We start from the raw sequence: 26784 nt of genomic DNA, 5'->3' as shown, positions 1-26784 counted from the left end.
ACACCAAAAGTAAATGAAAGGATGTTGCCAATAGCATTTTTTTTTGGTCATATGAAGCCCTGTCCAAACATCTCAGGACTCATAAATTATTTGGAAATAAAACGCAATTTACCAGCTAATGAGCTAGTCTTTAATTTTTAAATAGAATTATAACTTAGAGTAAACAATAAACATGTGCATTTAGTTGTGAATTTCTGCCTTGAATTTTACTACACGGTTGTCACTGATCTATATTATTAATTCATGTTACAAATTCAGTGCATTCATTGTACAACTCCTGAAACACTCATATCCGGAGCAATTTGCTGACCTATAAACTTATGACATGAACTACCTTTGCTACCCGTCCTTGCAATCAGAGATTGTTTGAAAGACAAGATGCCAGGCCTCTAACATAGAAAAGAGTCCTCATAACCTGTTACAAGCAAAACCAAAGTGAAATTCTTTGTGTTGAATTGCATTCTTAGACAAGCTTTCATCAAATCTTCCAGCAGCCTTTTTCTGTTCGGTGTATTTTGTTTTTATTTTTCTTTTCTGCCAAGTATGATGGTGCTGAGTACTGTTTGAAATAAAAAAATAAGAATTCCTTTTTGTCATTTGCTTAAATAGGAGCCTAATTTTTTTTGAAAATCTGATCTTCAGTGCCCTAGCTGGTTTACAGCAGTGAATGAAATTGCCTGGCTGGTTCAGAGTTTGGGCTATGAACATTGCCTGGCACTGTGTGAGGAAATTGTGCACAGGGTTGGATTCACCTGGTCTGGTCATCTGCTTTCCCATGGGTGTCCAAAGAAGGAAAATGGATCTTGCTAGGGCATTGACCTGTGTTGGAGAATGTAGAAGTCTGAAATTGGATAGATTGTGACTTTGAAGTATTCATATTCCTTTCGTTTACCATAAAGGGAATGTAAAAGACCGAATTAAAGCTGAAAGAGACGAATCCATCCTTGGTGATTTCTGAGTACAGTCCCTGGCCTCTTCCTGACATGCTTTTTTAGAGGTATGATCCTTTAGAATCAGCAAAACACATCACTTGCAGCACTATCCCAGCTGTAACATTTATTCTTGGATAAATTTCTGAATTCTGAATAATTTAGGCAATAGAGTTTTTAGCCAGTAGTTCCAGTATTTACTGGTCATAAAGATTTTATCTGTCCAAGATATGTCTTCAGGCTTCAGCTGATCTCTGGTTTACAAGGAACCTGGCTAGTCTGGTTTATGGGTACATGCATGCAAAGATGATGCCCAATGAGTAGGAAGAGAACAAACTTCATCGAGATAAAATATGTGAATTTCTAAAAGTAAAGAGGGAATATCTGATCATAAAGCCCAATAAGACGACTGATCAGCAGATCTCGATGATTCAGCTTGGTCCTGTTTGCCAACCTATTTGAAGTTTACATTATCAGACAAACAGAGGAAAAGTTTATCGCCAGAGATTCTTCTTTAAAGTCTCTACAAACAATTTTCTACAGCTGAAATGAAACGATGACACTTGGGACTGTAAGTACTGATGCTATTACTTGAGAAATGCAACTGCATCATTTTTTTGCTATGTACAATATAGAATTTTGTTTGGAAATTTAGAGCCATTTTGCTCTTCATAATGTTGCCTTTGTCTCTTATGACACTTTCAATCTCTTCATAACACTACATTTTGCTGTGAAGAGGCTAAAAAACTGCAACAATAAATATTAATAAATGGAAACTGGGCCAGGAAAGTTGTCATGGTAGACGGCCAAGCTATGAAATATTGTCTGCTTTGACTCTTAGACAATGCTACTGAGAAATTAACTGTATAAACTATTTTCTAGCTAAAATTAAATAGTAATCTGGGTGACTGCTGATAGAAAATACCATCAGGATGGATTTGATTCTTGGGGTTTGTTATTTTTTTATTAAAAATCTGCCTTGACAAATATGAAACAGAGAAATAATACCAGAAATGTAAACAAGGAATGTAGAACAGCATTTCTTCAGTGATTTTAAGCAGGATTCTCATACATAAAGTCCCAAAGGAGGTGAAATTCACAGGTATCCTCAGTAAGATACATATTCTAGTGACAGAAAGATGCTCTGTTGTGTCACAGGAGAGTTGTTGCAGTTGTGGCAAATTGCAGTTTTTCTGTAGTCATGGAGTAACAGTTTACTGCATTTTGGCACAACTGGCTTGACATGATAAGATATTGAGGACTTTGCCCTTCCCTTCCTCTCGAGATCTGTTCCCCTCCAATGAGACTGGCTTGGCGGAAGTGCCCAGTCGAGATGTGTAAGTCAGTGTGCCTGTGGCCCTCGATGTGCATGATGAGGTTAGCTGCCAGCCTACTAAAGATGCACTTGAGGTGCAGCAACTATAATGTGTGAATTGATTTGAACACTTCTTTTCTGTATGCAAAAACTTCTTGGGCTACCTGAACAGTACTCTGGACACTCTGCATTAGATTTAATGTTGTTTAAAAAGAGTGTAAACAACTAGGGAAAAATAAATGACTGCACCTTAGGCCAACCTCAAAAAATCTGCATCTGCAGAATACTAAAATCTAAAGAAAATTGGAAAATCAGTTGTCAGAGATAATTTTAAGGCTGGGATCCATGTGCCCTGTGATGCAGCTCATAGATTCAGACTCTCTGTTAGGATACCTATATGTGCAGTACAGGTTTATGTTATGGTCATTAGTGGAGATCTAGACGGTGAAGCTGAGACATGGTCCAAACAGGAGACATCTGCTTTAGGTTGAACTGAATCCCCACAGATGGTATTGAGTAATGTGCAGTGCATGAAATTCAGTGACCTAGTCATAGGTGTCCAGCTCTACTTGAGATGCTTTAAGATATCTGAGGTGTCCATCCACTTGTGTCTGGTGAATGTGACGCAGGACCAGAAGGACACTTCCAGATCTCTGGAGTAGCAGCTGGTGGCAGGGCAAAATCCTGAAGGGCAGCTGAAATGGACCTACACACCTGTGTGTGGGCACCTGGACTGTGTTCTGAGGGTTACTGTGAGAGCCTGGGCATCACGTGGTAACAGGGGATTTGAGAAACCTCAGGCTTCAAAGACTTGCTCTTGACCATAAAACCATAGGCTTTGAGGACATCTTCTGATGTGTGAGTTTGCTGGCTGTAATTTGCATTTGCCCAGACCCTCATGGATCTGCAGGTCCAGTTCTGTGTCAGCCCTGAGTCTGCAGACTCAATTCTGCATCCCAGGGTCCGGGGCAAGATACTTAGAGCCTTTCTGTTAGATCAGCATTGATGGGCATATCCAAATCCCTGTAGTAATTCAGGGCAATATTACACCCTGGTTCTGTGCACCCACGTAGAGCAGGTCTGACATGGGTTAGACTTAGGGAATAAAGACTGCTTTGCTGGTATCTTCTCATTCTATTATATACACAGAGTGAGTGGGATGGGCAAATTATGGACTGTGGGGACAAAGGATGCAGTTTAAACTTAAGAGAAAAGCAGTGGATAGAGTTGTGTTTCTAAGGCTCAGTTCCCCACTGGAGCAGGGCTGATATCTAACTCTTCCCCAGGGAGGATGGAAGGAGACTGTACCCAACAACACAACCCAGCCTTTGTGAACAAGTACAAGTGACCCCCACTGCCCTTGTTCCTAGCATTATTAACACTTAGATGTGTGTGTTTATTAGCTTTGAAAACAGAGGCTATTAGTAACAAGAAAATACGTGACAAGAAAATGGTAGCAACAGACACACACTTTAAAAATTGTGCTGAGATATTCTAATTTCCTTGTACTTTTAAAATCATTTCTTCCTACCATCTCTACCAAAGCTACAAGTAGGACATAGCCGCAACATTGCACCTCCAAGACACAGAATCTGTACTGCGTTGGTGTTAGCCACTAATAGGATTCCAGCACAAAGCACTTTAATCCATTGCTAAGTAAGTGACAGTGTAGTAATATGGTTTGAGGAAAGGACATGGCTAACATGCTACTTCTGCTCTTCAAAGACTTAGTTTTATAATCCTCTGCAAACGTTTTTGTTCAGGTTTCTGGAAGTATTTTGTAACTGCCCACACATGCCTTTAAATATTGTCTTAAGCCCTACCAATGTATTTGCTGCAAAATTCAGTCTATAATTAGTTATGCTTTCAGCCTCTGAATCACTAGATAATGGTATGTTGTGTTGGAGCTGTAACTATTATCTTTCGTATTCCAGTAGGCTAATTGCTAATACAGTTTTAAGAACCAGTAGAGTTGTCACCAGCAGATCAGTAATTTTATCATCACTTCTAGATAAGGCTTTTGAGCTTGAATATGACATCTGGTCAAGTATAGTGCGTCAGCCTCATTTCTGCATTAGGGGCAATGGATACTTCCAGTCTCATTTTATCCTCATGAGTTTCAATGCTAGTGCAGGGATGTAACAGCATGTCTGCTGATCATGCTGGCACTTGTGAGCTGGTGGATTTTTCTGGGTTTAAAGCCATATGGGCTTGTGTAGTTGAGGTCTATTGTGATTGAGGACTTAACGGTTTCCTCACCTTGGTCTTATACTGGGTCATTTACACTGGATAAGTTTAATCCTTTTCTGTACACAGTAAATCAGACTTCAGTTGTCTGGAATGCTTGGTTGTGATTCATCTGAGAAGTTGCAGTGCCTGTAGTATATCAATCTGAGTGAGCCTAGGATCCTCTTATATAGAAATAAAGCTATTCAAATATAGACTGTTGTCAGTGCAGCCTGTGTTTGGCTAGATGAGTTGCACCCTAAACTCTGTTGACTAGACTTCAAATGCTATTATAGGAGTCTCAGACAATTTGCTCAGATGCTCAGGCCTACAATGTGGATGCGTAATCGTAGGTGACATAGAGCCCATCAATGATAAGATTAGCAGACTAGAAGCTCTTTCTCCACCATTAACTCATTAAAACTGCACATTATTACAGCATCTTTCCAGTACAAAGGGAGCCTACAAGAAAGCTGTAAAGGGACTTTTGACCAGGGTGTGTAGTGATAGGACACGGAGTAATGGCTTTAAACTGAAAGAGGGTCAATTTAGATTAGAGATGAGGAAAAAATTCTTCACTCCAAAAGTGGTGAGGCACTGGAACAGGTTGCCCAGAGAAGTTGTAGATTCCCCATCCCTGGAAGTGTTCAAGGGCAGGTTGGATGAGGCTTTGAGCAACCTGGTGTAGTGGAAGGTGTCCCTGTCTATGGCAGGTGGGTTGGAACTGGATGATCTTTATGGTGCCTTCCAACTCAAACCATTCTATGATTCTATGATTCATCGCGTGATACAGTAGTCCTTCTGTTCTGTTGAAAGAGGTTCTATACCTTTCTATCTTTCCATAATGGTGTCCATATGACCTGTCTGGATGCCAAAGTCTCAGCCTTTGAACTCTGCACAAAAGCGTATTCAAAACTGAGGCCTTACACAGTGCTGCTGAACGGATTGACGCTCAGCATCCTTGCAGGCCAGTGAGAATTATCTAAGTGTCTCAAGCAAGTTGAATCAAAGCTGAGAAATGGATATCTGGAGAAGTCACTTTGCTGAAGCATTGCCTTCATTTTCTTCTCTGTATGAATCGTTAAACGGTGGGGCAGGTGTGTATGGCAAATGGGCAAAGAATCTGACATTGTCGTATGAAAAATGTGTGTGCCAGGGCAGGCTGGAGTTGCACCTGTTTTATTACTCTGCCTCCCACACAATGGGAAATGGGCATATGCTGCATTGAGTAAAACACAGCTTCGTCTTGTCCCTTGTTCAGAAACCCTGGCAGAGCCACTGAGTACATGGCAATGAACATCTCTTCTGATGCTCACAGCTGTGTCTTTGCATGGCCAGATCATTGGACTGCCAACTCTTGCTTCTCTTCTGCAGTATAAATAACAAACTATAAAGGCTGATGCTTTCACAAACTATTTAGAAACCTTATTCCCTTGACAGTCAAAGAAAATCAGGCTATTACATTGTTGTAAATCTCATGAAAATGCTGTCCTTTTAATATTAATGGGTTGTATTAAGTAAATATCCTGGAGGTGTTAGCCTCCACAGGACTTTGTCTTCTAAATGCCTTTGTGAGTCAATTGAGACAGGCTTTGTAGGAAGAGTTAATATCTTCTGCTAAAGAAGATGGTATCTGAGGAAAGGAGAAGAGGCTTTGGGGCATGTAGGCCATTCTTTAGGTCATCTGTATTGTGAGTCTAGACCTTAGTTTCAAAGTGATGTAGGAGCCCATCAAAATGTCGCTCAGTAAAAAGATTTATGTCTGACTTCTTTCTCCCCCTCCCCTTTTTAGTGCTGGTGTAAATCAGAAGTGGTTCAGTAGAGCTAGACTGTGTCAAACTGTCGCGGCCAGATGTCGCGGACTGCCTGTGTCTTCCTCCAGGGGGTCGCAACCAAACGACTGTTGCGACCACAAGGTATCTCACAATCAAAAGGCTCTTCCAATCTCCAATAGAGAGCTCCAACTCACCGCTCTCCCGAGGGCTCCTACCTCTCCAAACTCCAGGAGGTGAATGCCCCACTCCCTCTTGGGAGTGCCCCGCCTTTAAGCTTCCCATAGGTCACGTGGCCTCCGGCCAACCAACGTGACTCAGCACCTGCCTTGATGAGGCACAGGTGCTTCTCATGTAGCAGCCGGGAAACTTCCCCGACAATTCCCCCTTTTCTTTAAAAAAAAAAATTGCCTTGCAGCCTTTAGGGGTTTCCAGCGTTTCAATTCCGTTTTCCGTCGCCGTTTGTTAACACCTTGAGACCGAGTCATGGGAAAGTCGTTCTCATATTTTTTTATCGTACCATGTTGGCGGTGGATATATCCATTGTTCTGACGACGATGGATACATCCACCCTGGTTGCTCTGACTGCTTCTCTGGCTGCTTTAGCATTCCTTCTGCGGTTTTCTCTGGGCTGGTCTGCGGCCGCTGCAGCGTTCCCGCAAAGGGCTTGCCTGGACCGTAAGGCATCTGTGCATGCTTTCTCTTTTTGCTGCTTCCCGGCCGGCCATTAGTTTTGCAGTTTTTGGCGAGATGACCTATTCTCCCACAAATATAGCATCTTTGTTTGGTTAGAGCCGTGGCCAATGTGGTCATCTCGCTTTTTGCGGGCCCGACTTTCGCACAAGCAATTACCATTTCTTCCAGGGAGGGGTCCCCCGGCAATACTTCAATGACTCTTCGACAATCGGGGTTGGCATTGTCCTTTGCCAGCTGTTTTGTCAACAGTGCCCGTAATCTACTGTCAAATATCTGTTTTTCTATTGCCCCCTGCAATCTCTCAACGAACTGTAGGAAGGGTTCGTTGGCCCCCTGTTTGATTGTTGAATATTTTGCCTTAGGCTCGGCCATTTCTGTTGTACGTAATAGTGCCTGCATCCCTATTTGTTTAACCTGTTCGAGGATTTGGGGATGCCATTGAGCCTGTATTGCTGGGTTACTAAATACTTGACCCGTTCCCATCAATACATCGGTACCTATAGCATAGCATGGGTCACTTTGGGGTAGTTGAATATTCTGTAATGCCTGCTGGTCGGCCAATTGTCTCCAGACATTTGTGAAAACGGAGCGCTGCACCGGCTGGAACATGACCTGGGCTAGGTGTTGAAAATCGTACGGCACCAAAATTTCTAAGTTTAATAATCGTAATAGTTGTGTTACCGCCGGTGAGTTTGGTCCGTATCGCGCTACCGCTTTCTGCATGTCCTGGATTACTTTCCATGACCAGCCCAAATGTTTATTGGGCTGGTTAGCACCCGGGAGGGCCAGTTCTACGGGAAACGCACTCGGCTCTCCTTCCATTTTCATTACTGATAGTTTTTTATTATTAACTGGCAACCCCAAGGCTTGTATCAAGTTCCAGTCCCCGGCCTCTATTGCCTCTTTCTTAACTTCATTCCAGAAAAGTACTGGATCACGCTGAGTTGTTATGGCAGGCGGGGTAATTTCTGTTATTTCTAGCTGTGGAGCGGGGGATAAACATGTCTCTAGAGGGGCCGGCGGGGCGGATTTTGGCGACTTTCTCTCCGGTGGAGAAACCGGCGGAAACCTCCCAGCCGAACCGTCGCCCGCCTTAGGGGTTTCTCCTGACATTTCTTTCACTGCAGGGGGGGTCATGGCCTGCTGCAACATGTTCACCACGGTTGCTAACTGCTGGGATATACCTCGCAGCATTGTCATGGCCTGTCGCACCAATACCGGCTGCATTGCTCGTACTTGCGCCATGTATGTCGCCGGATATGAGTTTGCCAGGGGTGGGGTTATTAAATCAAATGGCGGAGCTGTAGGCTCGATATCTCCTGAGGAGGAAGGGGGGGTTGCTGGGGCAAAGGGTGGGGGACGCTCCAGTATCTCCTGGAGGGTGGGGCAAAGTTCCTGCATAGTCCCTGCCACCTTGTTGACCTCTGTGAACAGTGAGGACACGTCTAGTTCATTGTCCACACTGTTTCCCTCAGATAATTCGTTGCCCCCTTCGTATCCTTCGCTTGCGGATACATAATCTGTAAATTCCTCTTCCTCCTCTTCCTCCTCTTCTGCTGACCCCTTTTGAATTATATTATCTAGGGCCTCCCATGTACGCAGAAGGTTGGTCCGGCCTTTTAGATTGACCACGGCTTCATAGAGTAACTTATCCCCTAGCTTTTTCCAAAGTTCTAGGTTAAAGGTGCAGGTAAGGTTGAATAAATCTTCGTGCCCCGCTGCCCAGTTAAGTAAACTATATAGGTCTTCATTACCTATGTTGACCCCCGCAGCCATCCCTGCCGATTTGAGAAAGGTGAAAGTCTGATTTTCCTTGACAAAATTCTGGCCCATTTTAGCTCTCAGCAGCTCACCTTGTTTCAGGCGTCTAGGTTGAAACAGATCAATTCACAGCTCTCCTGCTGCTCTTGAACTTCACTGGGTTTTATCTCCACCGCAGCTCACCCTGCGGTCCAGGCAGTTCGCGTTTCGACGAATCACGTCGGGGTCACCAGATGTCGCGGCCAGATGTCGCGGACTGCCTGTGTCTTCCTCCAGGGGGTCGCAACCAAACGACTGTTGCGACCACAAGGTATCTCACAATCAAAAGGCTCTTCCAATCTCCAATAGAGAGCTCCAACTCACCGCTCTCCCGAGGGCTCCTACCTCTCCAAACTCCAGGAGGTGAATGCCCCACTCCCTCTTGGGAGTGCCCCGCCTTTAAGCTTCCCATAGGTCACGTGGCCTCCGGCCAACCAACGTGACTCAGCACCTGCCTTGATGAGGCACAGGTGCTTCTCATGTAGCAGCCGGGAAACTTCCCCGACATCAAACTGTCCAAGAGACATGGGCTGTACGGTATATTACTGGTACTTGCTTGGAGAGAGAGAGTAACTCTTACCTTTTCAGCACATCTTGAAAGATGTTGGACAACTCCTAGCTCTCTGTCATTTTCTTTTCTCTAGTGGTCTCAAAATAGGGAAAAGCCAATAACCCTGTCAGGAAAAAAATGTGCCCTTTGACTGGAAGATAGATGCTAAAACATTTCTTTAAAAATACTGTATGCTGCTAAATAAGGCCATGGCTATTTTTACCAAATACTGGCTTTTGAGAAGCTTAATTGTCTTCGTTCTGCTCATACAAATCAAAATGATACTTGTTGGCAGGATGGACCTAAAATAAAATCTAGTCGTGGTACTGAGAGCTGTGAAAGATTTAAATGAACTGAATTTTTTCCTTTCTTCTTTTTCCTTTTTTATTTTACTTAAAGCAATTATAGGCATGATCTATGACCTGCCCTTATCTTCCTCTGGCTTGTCTGCATACTGCAAGGCTTGTCACCGGCTGCGTGGATCTCTGCTTGCTGGGCATGCAAAGCCTGCAAGGCTAAATGCAAGCTCTGAAGCTGTGTCCTATCTTGTTGCCAGGGAACAGTGACAAAGAAGTGCCTGAGCTAAACACAAATTTAGGAACCATCTTGAGCTGCTTATGTGACCTTGGGCAAGCAATTCGTGTGGGGTGAGATTCCTTTCTTCCAGTGTCAGGCTCTCAGTAGTTAAGACTCCGACTTCAGTTTGGTGGAGGACTCTTCCTATGGGAGGAGAGAGCAAAAGAGGGAGATGGGTTCCCTATTTTAGATGTTTGTCTAAAACTGTGACAAATCTCCCACTGGGGGCATCTGCTTCTCTCCAACTATAGTATGAGCCCAGATGGTTACCTTAGACCAATACCTAACATCTGGACTTCTGTAGGACTGTGAAAGTATCTGAGCTCTCTGTTAATTCCTGTTTGACCCAGATATAATCTCTGAAGTCTCCACAGTTGTCACAAAGGTTTCTAGGTTTCTGTCTCTGTTTGATGTTACGTGACATGTAGCTGCAACACGAGAAGGATTTTTTTTTTGCACATGCTTAGATTTCTGAGGGTTGTTGGAGGTTAGATTGAAAGGCATGAAGAATTCCTCCCTCTTCCTCACTACATTTCTCGAGCCTGAGTTATGCTGTTCAAAGTCATCGTCATGGTTGGTCCTTGTCTCCAAGAATTGCTGGCCTGACCCACTCTCTGAGGATCCTTTTCTTTGAAGGTGGCAAGAAGGGAACTTCATCCTCCAGTGACGGGGTTTTAGTGAATGGTTTATGGCATCCATCACCCAACAGTGTCAGCAGCCAAATGAATCAAGATGAGTAACAACAAGCACACAACCAGTCTGTGGCAGAAAGTTTGTTCTGGAATAAAAACGGTGAAAACTTTCCTTGAGGAGCATGGAAGGTGGGACCTGCAGCTAGAATGACTTCTTTCCAAAATCATTTGATCCTAGTGGGATAATTCTGCAGCTATAAGTGCGTATTCTGCATGTAAGTGTGTGTGTCTTACTCTAAAGGATTTCATATGTGCTCTTTCTTCAGTGGTGAAGGAAATTTGATATATTTTGGGTGAAAAAGTGAACGATCAGCTCACACCTTTAGATTTGAGATCAAGCAAGTTTTCCCCAGTAGGAGAAGAATTAAGAGACTTTTTTTGCTTATAGACATTTCATTTCAAGTTCTCTTCTATTTGATTTAAACCCATTTCATTCCACCAAAGGGGAAATGCTTTTCTGGTCTCTTCTTATGGACTAAAGCTGAACTATTTCTTCTGCTGATGCTTTGACAGTTTGCTGAAGCATCTACCTTAGCTTTGATCTCCTTCTCCCCTCTCCCTATTAATTTTTGACACTTGTTAGAAGATTTGTTCTATTTGTGAGTTGTGAGAAGGTGTCTTAATTTATAGACGGCTTGAATATATCTTGCTGTAATTTCAAAGTGTAATTTTTTCCCCTTCAAGAATTTAATTCACCTCTCCAGCTACCCTACAGCAGCATAACTACTTTAAATCTTATGAAATTCTCTTGATATGCACCTGACAAGACTTCTGGCCTTGTTAGTTGTAAAATTTAGAGCTGATTACTCACCAAGAGCTTCACACCTGAAAGAGCCCTCTGTCAACTACAGCAAAAAATCCTAGTTTTCAATAAGGGAGAAAAAAACCACTTTTGTTTATCAGGAACTGGGATTGAAGGAAGTATCAAAGTTATCAATACTCAAACAAGCAAATCAGTACTTTTTATCCAGAAAATATATGAAAATACAAATTTCCTTTGGGAAAACAGTAAAGTTTTCTGCCAACCTCTCAAATACTGTGCATTCAAAATGTTTTAAAAGTGTTTCTCTGCTACTTACCTGTTTTTCCATACTGAAAGTGTACAAGCTTGACTGACATACTAGTAGTAAACATGAAAATTAAATGAATCCACAGTCCAAGCTTAACTGTGACCTATGGGAGAGATTAACAGTATTAGTAGTAGTGGGAGAGTCCTGATTTTGTTTTTATCTCTTTCCGTGCATAAAATGACCAGATTTTTGTCTCTTGTTCCTACCCTTCAATAAAGATGAGAAATTTGGAGATTTCTCATGTTTTTCAGCTGAAAAACTCTGCAAATCACAGGACAACATGCAGGTACTTTTGATCACCTTGACTGCAAGAAAACCAAGACAGGGATAAAGGTTTAAATGGAATGCAGTTTCAGGGTGCTATCTGAAGGGCAGTGTGCAGTTTTAGTGCCAAATCAATCTGTTTTCACTGGAGAAAATATTTTTAGATCTGTGCGATGGACAAAACATCTTTAAGGTTCATCAGCTCAATGAAGGACTGCGCTGCCACTGCGGTGTCTTCTTGTAAAGCAGTGAGGACGAAATACACAGGCCATGGTCCAAGAGACCATGCATCAGATCCCGTGGGAGCAGGATCAGGGCCCCTCTGAGAGGGTCTGGACTGGCTTCGTGCTGCCGATACTCTCCTGCAACCCGCTGGCCTCTCTCAAAGCGGAATTTGGCATTTATGGGTAACCTTTGACATGAGGTGTATCCCCTGAGCAGTGGGTGCAGGTTAAAACAGCAGGAATAAACTCTATCACCCTGCCACGTGCTACCCAATAAATGGCAGACCAGAGAAGTGCTTTAAAGATACTTTTCAGCTGTAAAATTCACATCAAAACTTCACCCGTTCCCCTGCTTTCTTCTGTGCTCCCTCCCATTTTCTTTTCTCTCTTTCTCTTTATTTTTTTTCCCCTCTAGTCTGTGATATTTGATATCAAAGAGCTTTAGTTGAAATGAAGCTTTCATTCACACCCTCAGCCTTTGCTTTTTTCCTCCCCAAACTCAGGACCTGGAATGCCCCAGCTCTGCTCTGGGGTCAAGGCACTTGCTGGTGTTTTGTCACTAGAGCACCATAAATGCACGATTCACCCACCCAGGGCTCTGCTTGCTTTGGAGATGGACCTGCCTGGCAGCCCATTAACCCCCTCCATCTACTCCAATGCTCCAACAAGTGCTGCATGGGTGAAAAGAAAGCTTTAAATACCTCAACATAATGCCTCAACTCTTTCCCTTGTTTGGCATGTTGGAACCTTCTTTTTTTGGGCAGAAATCCTCTGTCAGCATCTGTTCTTAAAAGGTGGCATCAAGATCTAGTTGTGTTGCTCTCTGTGGTAATCTGGGTTGCAAATTAATTCCTCCAGAGCATGTTACAGCTGTTCATGAAAATACCAATGCAATATACTTGCCATTGCTTCCAGAGAACTAGGCAACCCCTCTTTTTTTTTGCTCAACAGATAGAGGCACAGGAGACTGGATTTAGAGAAAGAAGCCTTCCACATGTTTCACTGACTTCCCCTCCTTCCTCTCATGGGCATATTTTGGCAGTTTGTGTTGGATCCTCTTTGGTGGCACCTCTTAGTTTGAACTCCCAAGTACAGTCCCCTCCAGTCTGTCATTTAACTACAAAAATATATGTTTCTTCCCTCTTCTCAAGCTCAAAGCTTTATCTGTCTCTGCTTCTGCTTTCTTCTTTTTGAAGTCCTTTCTAAATCTTCTGTCACCTCTGTTCTTTTGCTCTGCATGATGAATTTCTATTACTTCACAGGGTGGAGGAAGAAAACACAATTACTTCTCCCACATCTAGATCCTTCCAAAAATGCTTGTTGTTGGTCTGGTCTCAGTATAGCCATGGAAGTTAAATGGTTTGCTAATTTGAATTTAGAATTACACAAGATCTTTCAAATAAAAGTATATAAAGACTAAAGTAGATATATTTTGTAAAACTACAGTTTTCCTAGAAAGAAAATCTTCATGTATCCTGGAATTTATCCATTTTTAATGGTTTCACTTCCCAAATCTTAAGATTTAAGAGCATAAAAGTTTTTGTGCTTCTCATATCAAGCATATTAATGCTCCAAGGAAATCACAATGATTACACATTGTTCCAGTGAGTACATGTATACTTATTGACATTTGTTAATTAAATTTGTTCAAACAAGCAATATATACCCTGAAGAAGGTGCAGAGTAAATTTAGACTTGAGAAGGAGGAAGTGTTGGGAGGGAATAATAGTCAGAAACATGATAATTACTTGTTTCTTGTGGTCTATTTAAAAGGCAACCAAAAAGAAACTTTACAGAATGCTTTGAAATGCAAAATGTCCCTGTATAAATGGCCTAAGATCTTCCCTAAACAAACAGAAGAATCCAAGCTTTGTGTATCCTGAAAAGTTAAAACCGCAGCATGTCTGAATTTCAGCCTGGGTGCAGATGTAAGATATATATGGACAAAAGAAAGTTGAATCAGTTTTATATCATCTTTCACAATGAGCACCAGTAGGAAAGATCCTATTTCCTGTGATTTTATTGTTGATTAGCGATTTCATATCAAAGCAGTTTATAGTAAAACTATAAAAATCAAAACTTGTTTTCTTCCTTGTTCAAGAAAGGGGCAGTTTTGATTTCATTTGTTGTTTTTAAATGTATATTTCAAAAAATTTGAAAAGCAGTGAAATATCTCTTTTCAGGGTTTCCATAAAAGATGAAAAATTCTTTCTTGAGTATGACACTCAACAGGGGAATATGCAACAGCACTTGCACAATCCTTCTCTGTCTTAATTTTGAGTATTGCATCTTTTCCTCCTTTCCTTTTGCTCTTCTCACTTAGATATGAGTCTCCAAGTCTCCATCAGGCTCAGCTGGAAACGCATGTTCCTTTTCCCCACAGGTGAGAACTGTAGGCTGTAGTCCTGTGGCATCACCTTGGCAGGTCTGAGTTCAGCTCAATACCTTCATCTCCTGTTTCTGAAGGGCAGCAGACGACCTGTCAGCTCTCGCAAAGCAAAGTGCCACTCATTAACAAAGAAATTTCATAGAAGGTATATCTTAAATGATAACGCCCTTATCTAAAGTGCTCTCTTAACAAGGTGTCACTCATGCTGCACCAGAGCCGTTGTATGTTTAGCAGTTTTTGGAGAAGTCTTAGCCTTTCTATTCTGTCCGGTCTTAGTTGTCTCCACCTGAACTAGCTGATCTGGCCTCCCTTTACAGAGAGCACGGAGAAATAGGTAGCTCTGGAACATGGATCAATCATTTTATGTGCCTTTTTAGGATGAAATGAATTTGAAGAAATATTTCTAATTAAAAGGGAAGCTAAATAACAGCTATTTACATGTGGGAGTGTGCAAGTGGTCTGATGCATACTGTTCAAGTTGTCTTTATCTCCTTAACATCTAGGACATGTCCAATGTAGTTCAATATGTAATTTCTCTTGAACTAGGCACTGCTAGTTAGTGCTTTTTCAAGTCTCTTGTTACCTCCTATCAATATGGTGAGTAAATATCATTTATATCCCAGAGCAGTATTTCCTGTGTGAAAAAATCTATATCTATCTGACTTCATGTATGAAGACTATTCTCTCTAAACTAGTATAAAAGACATATCAGCTCTAACAATATGTTGTTGGAACATTCTCTACATCTCTAATGTTGCTGCATTCTACTAGCCTAATCTGAGAGCTTCAGGTTCAGGAAAATGTTTCCATATCCTGTATAAATTGGCCTTTGCCCACTCCTAAGACGCAAAACACATCAGATAGATAGTACCAAGAGTGAGAAGTATTTTTCTTGACAGACAACTGTTCTTCCTAATTTGAGGCACTGAGGTTTCAAAATCGTGTTCAAAATGAGACAATACAAAACTGAGAGGAGTGGTCGATACCCTAGGTGGGTTGTACTGCCATTCGGAGGGAGATCAACAGCTTGGAAAGATGGACTAACAGGGACATTATGACCCTCAGCCAAGTGAAATGCAAAGTCCTGCACATGGGGAAGAATAAAGCCATGTGCCAGTACAAGTTACGGCTGATCAGTTGAAAGCAGCTGTGCAGAAAAGGGAGGTCTTGCTGGACACCAAGATGACCGTGCCTCAGCAGTGTGCCCATGCAGCAAAGCAGGCCAACAGCCTCCTGGGCTGCATTAGGCAGAGTTGCCAGCAGGTCGAGGGAGGTGATCCTTCCCCTCTGCTCAGCACTGGGGAGATACATCTAGGGTGCTGTGCCAGGTTCCAGGATCCCCAGATCCCAGAAGAGACATCAACATACTGGAGAGAGTCCAGCAAAGGATCATGAAGATGATGAAGGGACTGGAGCACCTGTCGTATGAGGAGAGGCTGAGAGAGATGGAATTATTCAACTCGGAAGAGGGAAGGCTTGAGAGAGGGTTTTATCAGTATGCGTAAATACCTGATGTGAGGGACTAAAGAAGAGGGATCCAGGCTCTTCTCCATGGTTCCCAGTGACAGGACAAGGCAAAGGATGCAAACTGAAACACAGGAAATTCTGTTTAGATATAAATATTTTTTTTTGCTGCAGAGGTGACTGAGCACTGACACAGGTCGCCCAGAGAGGTTGTGGAGTCTCCATTCTCGGAGACAGTCAAAACCCAGCAGAACATGGTCCTGAACAACCTGATAATAGATGACCCTGCTTTGAGCAGCTTCTTGGATGAGATCATCTTCGGAGATGCCTTCCCACCTCAAGCATCCTATGATGTGATGAGCAAAGCTCAAGGTGGCATGCCGAGGCCAACTAAGCTTGTGCTTTAGATGCAGAGTGAGAGTCCTGCCTTCAGCAGCCTGCTGAGAGCATATGCTGGTATTGTGGTTCCTGTTCGAGAGCATCCTGCTGGGGCTTGCACTGGAAGTTCTGCCACTCAGACACAGGACACAAAGTAAGGTGACCTGATTCCTTCTGGGCCTCCAGCTATGGGTAAATCTCTTAATGCATGTCAAATGTGACATGTCTGTGTTCAGGATCAAGTTTCGCAGACTGCAAATGCCTTTGCTGCAGCAAAAGACTGAATAGAATACTGTTTTCATTGGCTTAAACATAACAGTTTTCGGGAATCCCTTTGGAAATATGTTTAATGCCAGTATTGCCTAGAAAAATCAGAATTTCACCATGTGGTGATTTATACATTCCACAAAACACTGTGCTACCTGTAACTTACATCATTGCTTTAACTCCTCTGCCACATGCCTTCAGACGCTCCTGCTGAATGTGCACTGCATAGCAAATCGGGCTATACAAAGTTTTACATTTCCATAGGGACAGAGACTGTAGACATTCCAATGCAAAAAAGAGTACAGACTTGAACCTTTCTCTTCACATATTAGATGCTCTCCAGTTATTCGCTAGAGCCCTGAGTGCAGCAGGTGGTACAGGGAGAACTCCAGCAATTCTCATTGCCATATTATTTTATGAAGATTAATGAACAGAAAGCGAACAGAAGAGCTCAGCAATCTGTTAAATCAGGGTGTTCAGGCCTGTTTGTAACAAGCAAATAGATCCGGGGACAAAGTGATACGGATGAGAGGTGTTAAGATATGTTCACTGATTTCAGAGATCTGCAAACACAAATGCTGCTGTGTGATCTGTCATTTGTTTTGATTATGGATTACAACCAGCAGTGGAAGGCATCTTTGGAGGGTGCTGCGAGGGACTGTTCTCTTTTACTGACAGAGTGAAATGCAGACTCTGTGGACTGAAATAAGCTGTTTCATTTTAAACATGGAGTGAGCAGAGGAAAGAAATCTTTAAGAAGCATCAAGGTTTTGGAGATTTTTAGATTTTGGGTTTTTTTGCAAGTATTTTCAATTTTAAAAGACTGAAACTATGTGAAACATGAGCCCCTTTCTAAAAAAGACCTGTTTACATGAAATATCTGAACTGTTTCTTCATGCTCCAAACCAAACTACTTGCTACAAGATTTGCAAGACCAATATCTGACATTTTTGGACAGTTCAAAAGGTTTTAATTAAAATAATGTATTTAGCGTCTCTGATGCTAAAGATTTCTTGCTTGGCTCTTTCCAGGATCTGTGCTTAATAGTTAGCAGAACCAAGTTATAGCTATATATGTTGAAATAAAGCCATGTGAAGTCCATGGGGTTTTGCAGATCAGTGATTACCGTTGCAGGAGGCAGTGCTGGAGCTGGGCAGACAGTCCTTCACCCTCCTGCTCATCTCGCTAGCTTCCAGCCCTGATGGAGACCCGTGGTGACATTGTCGACATATAAACCCCAGATTAGCCCTCTCGAGTGTCGGAGCAGGGTGTCCCCACTAGCTCAATGCTCTCCTTGTCTGATGAACTCCTCAGCAGACCCAATGCAGTCAGACAGCAGAGTGGTGTGAACAGCAAGAAGTCCGTTAGAGTCACTGGCCAGGCATGGGCTGTAAAGGGCCATTCCTTGATCACACCATATAAATGGCAGGGGAATGTTTCTTCACCCCAGGTGTAGGCTAGGAAGGGGCAGGACTGTGTCTTCTTTAAAGATTATTCTAAAGGAGAAGGAGTGAGACCCTCACCATGTGCTTGTACAAGGCAATTTGTTCCTTTCATTGGGTGCTGATCTTATTTTGGATAAAATCGCGTTCTGAATTCCAAATTATTTAATTTATTAGTTCAGAGAGGGAAGGCATATTAACTGACGCCTGGGAATGTGAAGGTTCCTTGTCTGTTCATATCATCCTATAAGCAATTTCAAAGGACACATAGCAATATCTGTATCTTCTCTTACTGGTGAATAGATGCCCCTTTTCTTGTGAATTTATCAGACTGGTTTTGTTCTCCATCTTTCAGATGAGGAAATGGTATTAAGGCTACTGTGGGTCGATGTTAGCTCATGTGCTGCTTTTCAGCGATGTGGTACAGATATTACTGATTATTTTCTACTTCCCTTTTCCTGCACAGTAAGCAGAGTTGTTTTGACAGCCATCTGATTTTTTTATCATTCAGTGTTTATAATGTTCATAGTAGAAATTGCAAACAAATTCAGGTGTACATGGCTTGTAACTGTTATAGATACTTGCTTTCAAAAACCATCTCTTGAAATAAAAGCATTTATATGGTCAAAGAAACATTGATTTCATGAGGTGGATGATGGAAATCTTCCTTTATGGCACTTTAGCTCAATGGTGCAAATATATAGACTAATATATTTGTGTATGTGTAGATGCTTATTTCAAAATGAAGATTTTTTACTGCCAACTGTACCGAAGTGACAAGTTAAGGTTGTAAAATAGGGAATTATTCCCATGTAATTAATTTTTCATTGTCTGTATGTGCATATATGTGCTTTATTGCCTCTTCAGTAGGTAGAACAACAAATATGCAGTTTTATCTATGGGCAGTTCAACACAGTAATGAGATTCTTCAGGTATGAAAATGCATCTCTCTTCTTTCTCACTCCCTGTCACACAAATGGGAAATGTCTCCTGCTGAGGTGTCAACCCAAAGTTGGTTCTTCACGAGGGGGAGAATAAAAACCAGAGTACTTGTCTGTAATTAGTTCTGTATTGTTACGTGTCTGGAATGGTGTAGTTTTGGCAGACGAAAATCAAAGCACCCCTTTACATCTACTTGAACACTGGACTCCTAGATTCAAGCATTGCTTTATATTTGTTGATATGTATGCTACATATGTATGATTTTATATAAAGATTATATATTTTTTATTGCTTTGAGTTCACATTGGATTATATATTTCTGGGTTTTTTACCTGTAGCAAGTAATGAAAGGAGGGAACTGTGAATATCTGAGTTACTTGCTGAAGAGAAGTGGTGTTCTGACCCGTTTTGTTAGAGATGTATCAAAATAAGGTCACAGCAGACTTGAGTGACCTAAGGGAGTCCCTCTAGATTGGACTGTCTTTGCTGACTGCTTTGAACTCATACTTTATTGATTTGAATGCCATCTTCAGATTTAACATAGTCTTCAGCAGACAATTCAACTTCAATAATATTTCTGTGTTGAGAACAATGCTGAGTTTCACCGAGGAATTGTTTTGCAGAGAGAGATGGCAAATGTTAACCTTTAAAAGCACAATGATTTATTCCCCTGATTCATTGCAGACTTCTACTGATTAACATCAGGGGATGACGGAGCTGTTATATTCATAGGTTAATGCTGTTACGGGATACAGTGATGTTTCTAGACACGTACCCTTGGGAACGGGGCACGAGGATAAGTTTGGCAGAGGTGTATTGTAGAACTGCCCGTGAATGGACATTCCTGCCTTTCTGTGACATGTCTGGTACCAAGCACGCTGAACACGGTGGGTTTGCAGTATGATCGATGATTGATCTTAACAAGCAAAGCGCTTCCAGTTTCCTTTGTTATTCTCTTCTTTTGCTGAAGAAAAGAAAATAGTGCTGTATCTACTGTAAAAGAGATCAGCATGGTTTTCAGGTATAGCTTCCCAGCGAAAGGATATAAATTTCTTGGTGGCTCTAGCTGTTGCTTATAGGAAATCTTTGAAATAGATTTAACATTACCGTAGCATCTGTCTCCCCCTGAAATTCTCTGTGCCTGGCTGCAGACTCCAGATGCAGTGTTTCGTGTTCCCCAGGTGAACGAGGCTGATTCCAAACCCTGATCATGTTTCCATTTGCACTTGTAAGGGGTGGCAGTTCATCTATCAATCACCCCCTGCCACCTTGTCTCTCTTCAGAAGTCAAGCCTTTGATACCTCTTTCCAAGTAAGCCCATGGGAACTCTGAAAACCCTTCTTTGAATATGCCCAAAGGATACTTGAGATTTTTTTTATTGCGCTTCATAGCCTGAATGAAAAAACTGTCTAAGAGAGCATCCTATACACTTTAGACAGATTGCTGACTCTGATCTGCCATTCTTCGTTTTCATATGACCTTTTCAAGAAAAATCAGGATATCAGGAACTCTAATGATAATAGCTAGGGGTCTTCCTGCAAGTGGGCACAACATAAAAATCTGTTAGATAAAATACTTATTGCAATAAGCTTTTTCTGGTCAGTGATAATGATTTAAATGGTTTCTTCTCTCCTCATCATATTTCTCCCATTTGGATGTCCCAAATCAAGACAAGTTCATTAGAGAAAAGAGAGGCAGAAATCCAGGCTCCTTCGACCATGAATAAAGTCTGTGTAGTAAATGAGAGCAGCAGGAGGAAGAGAATTCCAATTTGATTTGCAAATTGACTCTCTTCCACTCCCGTTTGCAGAAATAAGGCCCATATGCCCAGTAAGCAATTGCTGCTCAAGGTAAAGCTCTGCACCACAGAGAGTTTCTTGGCAGCAAATGAAAGGAGCGTTGCCACTCTGTTACGTATGCCAGCTCTAATAAATCTGTGGATTAGTTTCCTGGCTGCCACAATTGAGCCAACTCAAAACCATATGGTTCTCCTTTCTTAAACATTGCCATTAGAAAGGGGCACGACCGCCTCCCTTTCAGACCCATTTTTGTTCTGAGGAGAGCTCTGCAGCAATAAGGAATCATAAAAGTAGAAGAAGTCTGTGACTTTATTTATCCCTGTTGCCTAGTCCGGCTGATGGTATGAGATCAGAATTGCGTTTTATTGGTCTTCTTGCAATTTCCTTCTGTTTACTGTCTGCCCTCTGGTTCTCTTTATGAATTGGAGTGTGGCACAGCATGTTCATCTGGCTTATTTATTTGCAAGGAAGAGTCCCTGGGACGTATTCTGAATCACACTTGTTATAATCCTAGAGAGTCTTATGAAACAGTTTAATGGTTCTTGGGCTGAAAATGAGATTTTGGTTCAGGGATATATTATTTAGTCTATTTTTCCCAAGTCTCAAAGATACACTCCCACCCGTTAAGCAGTAATCTCCTTCTGTAAAAGTGCTGGGGCCTGATCCAGCTGCTGTTCTTTTAAGGATAGCTCTCACTTCTGCAAATAGTCTTTATCAGCTGACAGGACAACCCCCTTGTGTGAATGAGACATATGGGACAAAGCCAGAGGAAAAGACTGAGTTACAATGGAGGATGCTTAATCTGTTCATCTGCAAGGCAAAGTATATCCTCCCTCTTGAAATCAATCTTTAAAGTCTTTCCCGAATTACTATACGAAACGGATAGTACGTGTACGTTGGATGGTTGGTGTGGCTGCTACACGGACAGAGCCTTTTGTCAGGGATTGTGAGCCTTCCATTGAGACATCTAAACAGGAGATACATTCACTCTTCAACTACCATAGTTTAAAACCTTCTGTGTTAACACTAGAAGAATTGACAATTCCAGAAATAGAAAAGTCTGTATTTAATCCTAGTTCTGTAGGAACTGTAGCAGTTTAAGTCTTTTGGGTAGTGCTTTAACTACTTTAGTTCAGGCTTTTTCTTTTTCCTTCTCTTCTTTTTTTTTTTTAGGTAAGAAAATCTTAACCTAAATCTTGATACCGAGATAATCTCCAGACTGAATATAGCTATATAGGAAAGTTAGTTACTCTCCTGCATTTGAAATAAAGACTCTTAGCAACATAAGTGTCTCCACATTGGAGGGCTGGTACACTTTGGCCTAAATCAATACCATGAAAGTAGTTCAATGCTTTTATGGAGACAAAGGTGTTCTTTAGAGAGGCAGCAAGAGATTTCATTAAACTTGCTGTGCTTTCACTGGGTAATGACTGTACGAACCATTTTCTATTTTGCCTGGTTTGCATCTCTCTTCTTACCTCTTGTTTTGTTGTTGTTGATTCCTCTTTTCAGGCCAATCAAGATGCCGCTCTCAAAAGAATACTTTCTCTCCTTAGTATAGTGTGAAAATAACTGTAGAATTCTATTTTTTTTCCCTCTCTCATGGTTTTGTATATGAGATAAGTAATGAGTCACCTTCTTTCTAAGCAGTGTAATAGAGTCTGAGGAGTCTTAGAAGGTGAAGTGAAAAAAGACACCCAGCTTTGATTCTCCTGGCAGGCAATTTTGTTCAGAGCCTAAGCTCAGTACCCAAATCTTCCTTCTCATATACAGGTTTGTATTAAAATACAAAAATTTTTTTTGAAACATACAGTTTTTTTCCAGCAAGAAACAGCTTCTTGCTTCTGTTCATCTGATACCATCTGATGAACTTGAGATCTAGACTCACCAGAAGATTACCTTCAGCTGTACAGTTGTTTGCATTTCTTTGACTGGACTCGCAGTTTTGGACAGTGCTATTATCTGTAATAAACAGATATGAATCAGTGATGCGTTATCTGAGGATTTGGCTGGCAAAGGGATGATCTTGTGCTGAGGATGCTGGGATGAGGCTTGCAGGAATTCCTGTTTCTGTCGCCAGATGCCTGTATGGTCTTTGTCAAATTTACATCAGCTGTTTCTTTTTTCTCAGCATTTGTCAGTATTAATTGACCTTTTCCGCTTATATTGTAAGCCTGTTGGAGAAATAGTTACTTCTCTGTGAGTACCTTGTACACATCAGTCTCAGCTGTGGCTTCTGCGTGCTGCAAAACACATAATAGATTGAGATTTGCCTTTACTATTTCCCATAAAACGCTTTGATCACATATAACTAAGGCTCCCAGCAAATCGTTAAACTACAAAGACTGAAACTGATGGACAAGATGGTCTGAACTTCTGTGTCTTGGACACCCCTAAAGAGGAAAAAAAAAAGCCACAAATAAGGGGAGCTTTGATAAACTGAAATTTATAGCTTTGATAAACTGAAATAAACTTCTTGAAACTGAGTTCAAGAAGGACAGGGAACTGCTTGAGATAGTCCAGCGGAGGGCCACAAAGATGATGAAGGGTGTGGAGCATCTCCCTTATGAGGAAAGGCTGAGGGAGCTGGGTCTCTTTAGCTTGGAGAAGAGGAGACTGAGGGGGGACCTCATTAATGTTTATAAATATGGAAAGGGTGACTGTCATGAGGATGGAGCCAGGCTCTTCTCACTGGCATCCAATGATAGGACAAGGGGAAATGGATATAAGCAGGAACATAGGAGATTCCGCTTAAACATGAGGAAGAACTTCTTCCCAGTAAGGGTAACAGAACACTGGAACAGCCTGCCCAAAAAGGTTGTGGAGTCTCCTTCTCTGGAGATGTTCAAAACCCGCCTGGACATGTTCTTGTGTGATCTAATCTAGGTGATTCTGCTCCGTCAGGGGGATTGGACTAGATGATCCTTTGAGGTCCCTTCCAATCCCTAACATTCTGTGATTCTGTGATTCTGTGAAATAACTAGAAAAAGCTGAGCGTGTGAAAGGCGAGAGGCAACACAGAGAAAATGAGAGATTGGGCAAATTGTTCTGGAAAAAGACTGGAAGTCTGGCCTTACTGGGTGGCCTTGCCAGCTCCGTCATCTCACTGGGATTTCACTCTCCCTCCCACCAGGACCAGACCTGGGGCAGAAGTAGGAATCATTTGACTCCCAAACTCTGTTTTACAGACTGTTCAATTTTAGTTGTCCTCACGTCACCTCCGCGTGCAAGGGGAATAGCAAGACAGGCAACGTGCGTAGCTTGTGGCTGCTGTTGGATGCAAAATTGCCCCTATAAAATGGAGCGTCCCTCTGCAAACCCGCCTCCTCCACAGTCCTCTCCTGCACCGCTAATGCGTCACGTTACCTGGTTAATTCGGACACCAAGGTACCAACCCTCCCCCATGACGCACATCAGAGCGGTTATCGCTTCCTTGGGGACAGCCTATTGCTTTGGGGCAGATAAACTCTTTAAGGCAAATATGTGGGACCAAATCCACCTCTGGTGCAATCCCATTGAAGACACCAGGGTTTTACACCTGAGAGAGATTTGAAGCTTACTGCATAAAAGCAGGTTTTTTACTGTCTTCCTTTCATTTATCTCTCTATGAATTTGAAATGAATCCTCTCTGCTCATGACTTATTTATGTTGAGCCATACATTTAAACTCTGGAGTTTCTTTTTTTAAACATGATGTCCCTTTACGCTATTGTTCCTAGTGGAAACACTCAAATGATTAGCCAGCAAAAGAAAAACTTCGTGGGACAGCATCAGCTGATGCTCTCTTTTCTCCCACTGAAGTACAATAAGGGCACTGCACAGTTTGGATTTCTTTTTATTCCTTCGCTCTCCAAGGAGGAAACTTTCATCATTAATGGGGAGGCTGTTATGTGTTAAAGGGGAACAGCATCCTGCAAAGCTCTCCTCAAATCTCTCGACACATATTCATCCTAGCATCACTGAGATGCTTTCAGCTGATCTCAGAGTGTATTTTTCTTACTATAGTGGATTTTGCAGGTAAGGCAAACAGTCGCAGAGACACTGATACAGGTTCAAAAGCAACCTTTAGGCCTTGCAAAGTGGGAGTCTTTCATCCCCTTTTCCTTCCATCCAAGCTCATATAGATATTGGTTTACAGAGGAATATTTCTCTTCGACAGAAGGAGCAAAATAAATATTGGAGTGAAGATTGAGAATATGTGTGAATATAAAGAAAGGCTTCTGCGTTCAAGTGCATGGCTTTGTATGGATGTGATCTGCTTGATCTGCATGCAAAGTCCAATTCCATTGCACTTCCCTGGCCAAGCAGAATCCCATAATCCCTCCCATCAATTCTTCTCTCTCAGGAGTCAGTTCATTTTGAAGGAATTTTTTGTGCTCCATTTTTACAGTTTGGGCAGAGCTATTTCAGGAGGTGAAGATAAATACCATCATTTAACTACACTCCAAAGCCATAAGAAATTTGGATCTTTACTTATCTGGGAGTGCCCCAAAGGTACGGTTTGACTTAATGCCTTCTTCTGAAGACGCAGCTCCCAAAAAGTGTCAGAGCAAAACTACTCAAGCCAGGTGTTTGTAGTACCTTCTATGAACCAGTCCAGATTCATCAGTGTTACAGTAAGTCTTGGTCTGGTTGCTAAGATATGTTACTTGTGTATTATAGGGATGTTAAAAGTCTTCTAGTTGTCTCTTAAAAGGTGGTGTGTGCCACAGGAATGTCAAACTATAGGACTACAAGCTGTCTGCTGCTTGGCAGCTGTCAGGAAATAGAAACAACAAGGAAAGAGTTTTTTTTTTCTGAACAAATCAGCAAGCGTTGCTATGGGCAGCATGGCAGGAATGAGTTTTCAAGAGGTATAAACCGGGATGAAGGCTTACCAAATAGATTCAAGGTTTTACCATGAGGATGATGCTTTTTAGCAGAAAGGTAAGATAGACAAGAGTAGAAACTTGGACGATGAGGTGGAATGAGACTTGGGAAATAAGACAAGTAGGAAGACAGATTTTTACAGAAGTTCAAATGCAGCTGGAATTTTGGTAACTTCTCTGCTGGGTTTTATTACCCTTACTTAGCGAGGCTCATTTGGATGCTGAGCAGCAAAATCATCTGACCCAACGTAGTCCCTCCAATCTTTACATGTGTGCTGTTTGTCTCAATACCTTGTATTACCAGAGGAGAGAAACAGATGTTTCGAGGACCTAACTCATCTCATCCCAATTTAGCAAAAATCAGACGAGACGGTTCATGACCTAAACACGCCTGTTTCTATTAAGAGAACATGGAGCCTGGGCAGCCGGCTCGGATCAGGTATCTCCGCTGGTAACACCCCTTTCCAAACTCACAGTGCAAAATTTTCTTTTCTTTATTCAATGAAATTAATAGAGAAAATCAGGTTATGAATATCCTGGATAGTGTCATAGTCCACAGTGGTTAGTTTAAATGTGTACAATACGTATTTTAAATAATGACATTTGTATTTACACATGACTGTGGGAAATAGCTTTATCTCATCCTTTAAACAACTCTCTATAAGAAGCTGCATCTTTGCTGACAAAGAGGAGATTTAGTGGGTGTTTAGTGTAACTGATTATCTGCTGATTCAATCAATTATGTGAACCTGGAGCTAAAGAGAACATTATGTGGCTTTATGCTGGTATTGCGGCTGCTCTGTTGCTTGACCCCATGACATGTGTTCTGTCTGGTGTAAATATTTGCATCTGTCAGGGAAACCTGGCCTGTCCCCTACTTCCAAATTGTTCTGCAACAGAGACTGAAATCTTCCTTATTTGCATACAGGCAAGCACAACCTGTTCAGAATTCAGGTGGAATAAATTGACTGGACGGAAAAAGAAATCTGTGAAAAAAAATAAATGCCGGGTCAGCCTGCAGTACAGCTGAAAAGGTTTCTAAGGTGGAGACCATTCAAAGCCTGTTCTTGCCTTTGATGGCCTTTCTGTTCTGTCTTTACACAGTTATCTTTTGTACCAAAG

Source organism: Tauraco erythrolophus, chromosome 4, assembly GCF_009769465.1.
Source record: "Tauraco erythrolophus isolate bTauEry1 chromosome 4, bTauEry1.pri, whole genome shotgun sequence".
Taxonomy (NCBI): domain Eukaryota; kingdom Metazoa; phylum Chordata; class Aves; order Musophagiformes; family Musophagidae; genus Tauraco; species Tauraco erythrolophus.
Note: the sequence above shows the minus strand (reverse complement) of the source record.